Source organism: Chironomus tepperi, unplaced genomic scaffold (genome assembly GCF_022539635.2).
Source record: "Chironomus tepperi strain 1889 unplaced genomic scaffold, CSIRO-AGI_Ctep_v1 contig_319, whole genome shotgun sequence".
Classification (NCBI taxonomy): domain Eukaryota; kingdom Metazoa; phylum Arthropoda; class Insecta; order Diptera; family Chironomidae; genus Chironomus; species Chironomus tepperi.
In genome coordinates, this window is record NW_027226441.1 from 133321 (window position 1) to 141710 (window position 8390).

Below are 8390 nucleotides of genomic sequence, written 5' to 3' on the forward strand. Positions count from 1 at the left end.
TCAAGGAAGCAATTTCTGATATGCAACAGAAAAAAGTACAAACCTCAAAAAAATGGCAAAGTTTGGTCGACCGCATTTTAAGCAGTAATAATTTCGAGTCTCCAAATCGGTGACCGAAATCGGTTTGCTCACGATGCCGTAAGGGCAGCTTTGGGTCATATCGTTTATTCATCGAAGAAGCAGTATCCTAGCGAATACCTTGTGCTGTTCATCTGATTTAAACATGCTTCTAATGCTTTAGATCCTAAAAACACAATTTCATCTCAGACTTTCAAATCATAAGGAATCTACAAAAGAGTTAAACGGAATAAGCTGTGAAAAGGAAACAAAAAGTGTTCCAGCGTAATGGCAGAATTTATTGACTTTAAAATTCACTTTTTTGAAAAACCAACTGAATTTTGAAATTTGATAATTTTCTCCAATTTTTAAATATCTACGCAAAATTAAACAACAGATTCTTAGAAGCAAAATTTAAAGAGAATTGAATAAAATTTCCGAATGAAAAAATCAACGAATTTCGAAAAGTCAAGTTCGTTTGCACAAAAAATCAGAAGAAAGCAGCTAAAATATATTGAGTAACAGGTCTATAGTTTTTTTATGTATCCTAAAAATTTCTTTTTTTATAAAACTTTAGTTTTTTGAAAATAATTTCAAAATTGTGTATTATTTTAAATACAAAACAATTCCAAAAAACAGTAAAACTACATTGTAGTGTCTCTAAAATATTTTAGTATATGAAATAATTGTGATGACAATTATACAAATTGTGAGCATGTTGATTGTAATAATTGTAGTAATAAAACAGAGGGACAATGCTATTCAACACCTGAAAGCAACTTGATCTAAAAAGCTATAATTAAGTTTATTTCTGAACCTTAACATTTTTTTGTTGGTTCCTACCTGTTCTTATTGTTACTTCAAATGTGTGAAGATTTCGTTTTTTAAAATTTTGAGAATTGAAATTTGTATTTTATTAAATATTAAAAACTGGTATTTGAATCCTTTGATTCCAAAAATCAATTTGAAAATATTAATCAGGTTTGGGTATATTTCCAATAAAATTTTTATTTAGGTATTTTTATGAAAAAAATTTCAATTAAAATTTAAATTTGAATTTTCAATCAAAACTCCAAACCGGAAATGAATATTCACAAATTAATCGAACAGCATCAACAATGTAATTTCCATTAATTAAGTAACAGAATTAATTGTCTGTGCATGCGATTTTCATAATATTTATTTTATTGCATGTTTGTTTATTTTATGCACAATTTTTTTTGTACACTTTGAGTATCACTGGTGAGAATTGCCAACAGCAATTCTCTTATTTCATTTTGTACGTGAATTTCCATTGATATCACATAAATCATTTTGGCATCATAAATATGGCACATAATTTTCATGAATCTGCAAAAGACGAAAGAGAGCTCGTTACTTACCCAATTGGCAAATCGTAAATAAATATTTCACATACTTTAATCTGCATAACAAACAGCAACAATAAACGATCGAAGGTTGATAAATCAATTTTCGGTATCGTATTTGGCCACAGCAAATTTTTATTTCATTTTTCGTAAATTGGATTTTGAGCGATAATTTAGCATCAGTTGTAAATTTTAAGATTTAACTCTTCTTTTTTATTGTTGCATCTTCAAGCATCTTTTTATGTATGCATAACCATGATGAGTAAGAAATTTTTTTTAAATTTTCGATTAAGGGCAGAAAAGCGAGAATAAAAAATTTATTGAATAAATAGTGAATGTAAAAAGGTAAAAAATGATAAATGGATTTTTAAGGCGCCATATACGAGTTAAGAAATTTGAATATTGCTCATCACTGCTCATGATCATGATAAAGAGTATAAAAAAAATATGAAATACGAAAGGTAAACAAGAAGAGAAAAATTGTTGTCTTTAAGGCAAAATAAAAGGAACAAGAAGGAGTGTGAGATTGTATCATAACAAAAGAATAACATACCCCAAACTCTTAATGACGTGGAAATTTGTCTCATTTATGTTTCACCATTTAATTTGATCTTATCTGCATGAGAATCTTAAGATGAACATTTTCGTTTATTATTTAATGTGACATTTTGAAAATATTTTATAATCACACGATACACCATGCACATGCTCAAAATTTCCCTTAAAAAAATTAATTGAAAAATTTCTTTATAGTATATGCTAAGTTCATATTGTCGTTTCACTTTATCACGCACCATGTGTCTTTTATATTCAATTGTGGTTCAGTTTATATGATGCACATTTTTATAAGTGCTGCATAATTTTTTTAGCAATTTTTTTAATACATCCATTCTTATTTAAATTTTGTCTTTAAAACATTTTGCAGTACACGAAATTTAAGGTAATAAAGTTTAATTCAAAGCTTGTGAGCTAATAAAACTTAAAAAGTATATGCTTAATTAATGAGAAAATCGTGTAGAATACATTACACTAAATATTTGTCGTGTACCGTTAACTAGGTTGTATCTAGGAATTATTATTTGAAATATAAAAAAATACAATGCAAAGTTTTAAATTGTCGTGAGCTATTCGCAAACTTTAAAATAAATCCACTATCATTAAATTTAAGTAAAACCTGTTAGGTTCATTTGTGGTGCCATTTTCAAGGTTACCCAAACTGTACACTGCGTTCGCTAGGACACCACTATGTCACCGTTCAAACCAGTAGAGCACAACCGGTGTACCGCGACACAGTAAATTTTTGAAAATTCCATGAACCACTTGCGTTTGGTCGAGGCTTACTACCAAAGTTTGCAGCGTAGAATAAAAGTTTGTCCATCACTGGTTTAAACGGAAAGATGCGATGTAGTCATTGGCGGCAAACCGAATTGTGTCGCTCGGGTTGACTAAAATTCAATATTATGTCTTCGGTTTAAGTATTGCTATACTTAATTTACTATACCAAGACAAAATAAAAACCCTGAAACAAAGTTGTATTAATTTGGTATTAATAAACATTATAGGAACATTACCTGTAACTTGAGCAACATGATCGATACTTTTGGAATTGTTTAATTGTAGTTCAATTAGCTGTCTTCCATACGAATCTTATTTATTCACAATAATGTTTATTCTTTGGAGTTCAAATACAGAATGAACTTTTTATCAACAACTTATGAAAAAGGGGTTTTCAACTATGAACAATAAATATTATTCAAATTTCAAATGAACGTTATAACAGATATTTTTTGTTAAATGACACAGATGTATTGCACTAACAGAGAGCTGTATTGGCAATTCGCAAAGGGCAGCCAGTGATAGAGCCAGTTTTAGACATCAACTGAGCGAGGCCATGGATCTCAGCTGATCTATACAATCAGCGAAATAAGTAAGTACCGCATTAGTACGACAAGCGCTCGATAAGATATAAAGCAACGAACTAAAATATAGACATATAAGAAGACCTGTGAAGACCACAATTAAGCGTTTTAATCCAATAAGTTCATAAAATACTACAACTTATTAATATTAATACCAATAAGGGAACAAAAACAAACTCAATTGCATTCTGTAATGCAATATTTATGAACCCAAGAGCTTTTAACCAATGAAAAAATAAAAAGACACGTAAAAAAATTCATGAAAAATTGATTTTTATTCATCCCATCTCACCTCTTTTACTCATTTCTATATGTACATGACTGTATTATAATTATGTGTTGCCTTTACTCTGAACTTCCACAATACTGTAAAGATATGATGTGCATATATGCATTGGCCATTCAAATAATGCTCATGTGGATTTTTCTCGTAATTGGCTTTTTGTGAATATATTGCATACTATACGTTTAATAAATAACACTATAATTTACATTAAAATGAATATCATTTATCATTTTTTTAGCTAGTCAATACTGCCACCCAGGCAGTAAATTTTCTACTGTATAGCTTCTTTTTTCATAGTGATGGTTGACATGAAATGAAGTTTTTGGTTATAAATTTATGAACAATGAACTTTGATCTTTACTGATGGTAAATTATTCAACAGAGAGCAAAAGCTACCGATGTGCAGCTTAGCACTGTTGTAAATCCCTATAATATCCAAAAAAAGTAGATGTTCATTTATCATCCCATAATGCCCTTAATCGTTTTCTTTTCCTTTTGTATTCCATCACAAAAAAAACCGTATTTGAAGCTTAACTTTCATTAATTCCTTTCTCATTAATATTGGCATCCAAAGTAGTGAGAAAGATGGAAAGAAAATTAAATATCGAGAAGATCCCAGCATGACATCCACAAACATCATTTTAATTTAATAAAAGTCATAAGATGAACTAAAAAAAGCGAGATGAAAGATTTCTTCTTTCCGATAAACTTAGCGCTAATCATCTGCCGCGCGTGATTAAAAATAAATATCAATATTTTATCATTTTTTCCTCTCTCTCTCTCCTTTTTTGGGAGAAATATAAATTTTGTTATTCTAAATAAAATTTAATTAATTTGGATATTTTTGTTTTCAACACTAATGATTTAAAAATATTCAAATTGTAATAAATAAAAAATAAATAACACTTAAGATTTAACTTCATAAGCGCAACATTGTGTAAAATTATTTATCACGTTGTCATATTTTTGGATAGTCACAATCAGTGTCGTAGCCAAAAAAGGTCTTTTTCCAACCTCTTTCAGCTTATTTGAACAGATTTCGATTTTACTGGTTATCTTTCTAGTTGTGAAGAGGAAACGAATAAAGTCATCTAGATGCGATTCTTTGAGCCACATGTCCTCCTTAGAACTAAACAAACTACGAATCTTACTTACTTACTTCCTTGACAAAGGCACGGGGCCCATTGCCGCATTTAGAATTTGTCGAAAGCTTGATTTTTTTTTAGAACTTCTGCCAATTTCCAATTCATAGCACTTTTGCATCGTTGCTCACACAGCAATCCCATGAGCTCTTTGGCCTACCTCGAGATCTCTTTCCATCCAGAAAGTTACCAGTTGTAAGTACTTTAAGTATTGAGGTAATAAACTATTGTACTTATCAAATACCCTAAGAATCACACGGCGTATAAATAGACTTTAACTCAGCTCCTGGCCAGTGTGACTCTTAATTCGGGCTAGATTCGATAAAATACGGCCTCAGTTCAGAGTAACGTCGGTCTGTTTGCTGATTTTCAACCATTTCTACTTCCGAGAACAAGCTTGTCCATTCGGGCTGGCTTTAGTAATTTTCGAAGTTTAGGTTGAAACAGATAAAAGCCATTTAAACCTTATTTGATAGGATATTTAAATTTCTGCTCGTCATGCTTGACGGGATTATACTCTAGTTTTGGATAATTTTCGAGTGTTCCAACAAAAGCCCGGGTTACCGTTCAATTAAAATCTTCACATCGTGCTTGGAGAGGTTTTACTCTAGTATTCAAATAAACGAGTTATCACAAGTCCTGATTTTCTATAAAAAGCCTCTCTACATCTTCTAAGCTAGAAAACATTTCCAACCAGAATCATAAAAAAAGTTAATAAACTGTTATAAAATCACAAAAAAAATTAATTTATTTGATTTATACTTTTTTTAATATAATTATTTTTTATCAGAACCATCTTCATTGATATTCCAGAGCCAAAAAAATACAAACATTGGTATTTTCTGTGTTGAACAGACTTACTGGCCAACAAAAGAATTTTTGATTTAATTTATTTTATTTTTTATTTTGTTCTGTCCTTTTCGATAAAATAAGATATGTGCAAATCATGATTGCTGCTGAAATAAAAAGTATGAAAAAAACAAATTGAAGGAATTCTCTTAAAAAATTTAAACTTTAGGTCAGGGGTGTGCAACCTTTTATTTTTTACGGCACAGCTTGGTTATGAGCTTTGGTCGAAATCGCACGGTTCATGGCATTTTCTAAAAGTTTTTGGAAAAGTTTTGGTGTGCCGCAGCACACAGGTTGTCCACGACTGCTTTAGAAAGATAACACAAAAAAAGAATGAAAATAATTTTCGTGTGCAATATTTATGAGGAATCTCATGAGTGGCTCTGTGAGACATTTCTTGTCTCTTTGTATTTCAATTAAGATAAAAATTCAGACAGACATGCTGACAACTATTTTTCGACGAATATAATCGGGAATTTCGTTGAAAGAACCTTTTTGTTTTTCAAAATAAAATCAAATTCACTTTTTCATCATCTTCCAACTTTATTTTTTATTGCCTTTTTAATGTGATCGTTTATGGTCAAATTAATTGATCAATTTAAGTTGAACACAAATAAATATAAATGTGCAATAAATGATGACGATGATGATGATATAGAGATTAAATGAATGCGATAATGAAGATGTCAATGAAAAAGGTGCGATGTGACTGTCATTTTAATGAATTTAATACAATCATGAAGTTTAATTGGTACTTCATTTTATTTTGCTTATTATTCAGCCAACGTATATGTGACGATTTTTTTGATTTATTCTATTTTCATAAAAATATTTCAGAATGAATGCATTAATTTCATTTTTCCATGGAAGTCATCAATGGTATTTTGCAGTATTTTGATTTGTGTATATCATTTATTAAGTAGTCGTTTGTATAGTACGTAACATTTAAGTTTATTGTTCATAATCAGGCATGAACACGATAATTTCTTTTGTCCGATGCAATAAAATTTCATCTGAAACAAAAACATCTTCATTTTGTTTCCTCGGAACAGGGATTATTGATTCGTTCATACCAATGTAACTAAATCTAAGTAGGATTTCTCAAATTTTCGGCTTCGACAAATTTTTAGGATCGAGTTCGAGACTTCATTAAAATTCTTCGAATTCTCGATTTCAACGAATCACTAACATCTCCGTCTCGAGAAAATTCATCAAATTCCTGCTATAAAGTGTGATGAAAACAGCTTGACGATACACTTAGCATACAAAATTGCATACCAGAAAATGACATCATTACTAAAGCAAGCATTTGAATTAGTCGAGAATTTTTAAAATTGTTATTATGAAATAATTTGATAACAACTCTTATGTATAAACAAATGTTTTGTTTACTTCATCAAAATTTGTCATGTCTATTTCTTCATTTTCACTTTATGATATCTAACTAAAACTTCTCTTTTTGTTACTTTACTTTCAAATTTTAGTTATTTTATGTAACGTATTTTTTCTTTTTAAATTCAAAGTTTTATAATGCTTTATTCAAAGCACTCAAAAGCTTTATTTAAATTTTTGGAAAGCACAATTTTCAACTATTTCACAAAACTTTTTTGTTTAAGCTGTTATCCACGTGCTTTGAGTAATTTATAAAATATTGTAAATATTTTAAAACTTTTATATTTCATTAAAAATTTGATACACAACATAAAGCTCAGATTTTTATTTGATAGGTATTTCATTTCATGGTTTTACCACAGACACATTTTTAATTTATTAGATCTCGATAAAAAAATATGTTTGGAAAATTCCTTGCGCAATATATGATGAAGATCATATAAACATTTCTTTTACATCAGCATGTTATCTAGATTGAATTATATTTTATACAATCATTAGCCGGCATGTTTGATTGTTTAAGTGAATTTTAAGCTATGTATTAAATAAGACGCAATCACAGGGAAGTTGCAAATAAAAATGAAGTGTTGTTAGAACATACAAAATTTTGAAATTGTCTCTACATTCTCGATTGCTAGACTTTTGATCTGTGTTAAGAATGCGCGAGCTGACAACAAGTTCAAGCATAACTGATCAATATTTGTCGTCAAAATAGGTTTATTCAATTTAATTGCCATGAGCATTGTGTGCATATCCTTGACATATCGATTACAGCCAGCATACAAAAATTGAGAAATATTGGTTTCTGATAGGTATTGAACCCACGTACTCACAAAAGAGTGATACAGTTATAAGGTCACTTGACTAACCTCTCGATACCAAAGGGCTTGCTCTAGCACTGGCAGATTTACCTATACAGCCTAGGCTTGATACTTTTGATTCCACTATCATCATACACCACATTCAAGCAATGGATTATGCTTAGAATTATTTTGTCCTTATTTCAAAGATTTCATTAAGCGCCATTCACTTGCTTCGCTGATTGAGGGAACGAAGGGCAATAAATCTGATTAATTGCTGGTCCATTATTCTGGAAGAAATATAATAGGGTTGATGATAAAAATTCAAGAATTATTAAAAATAAGTGGATTCGTTTATGGACGGATCTTTAAATCCGTTAAAAGTTCTAATGATGGTGTACGTTTGATTCACCAGATGTTGAAAATTAACAATATATTGATATGTTTTTATCATCATGATTTATCGTCACTCGTTAATTATTACCCAAAAATCCAAATGAATAAAAATTAAATTGCCGTGACTGTATTTTGATAGATTTGATTTTTCGTATATATTTCCAATTATTGACCACTCAATT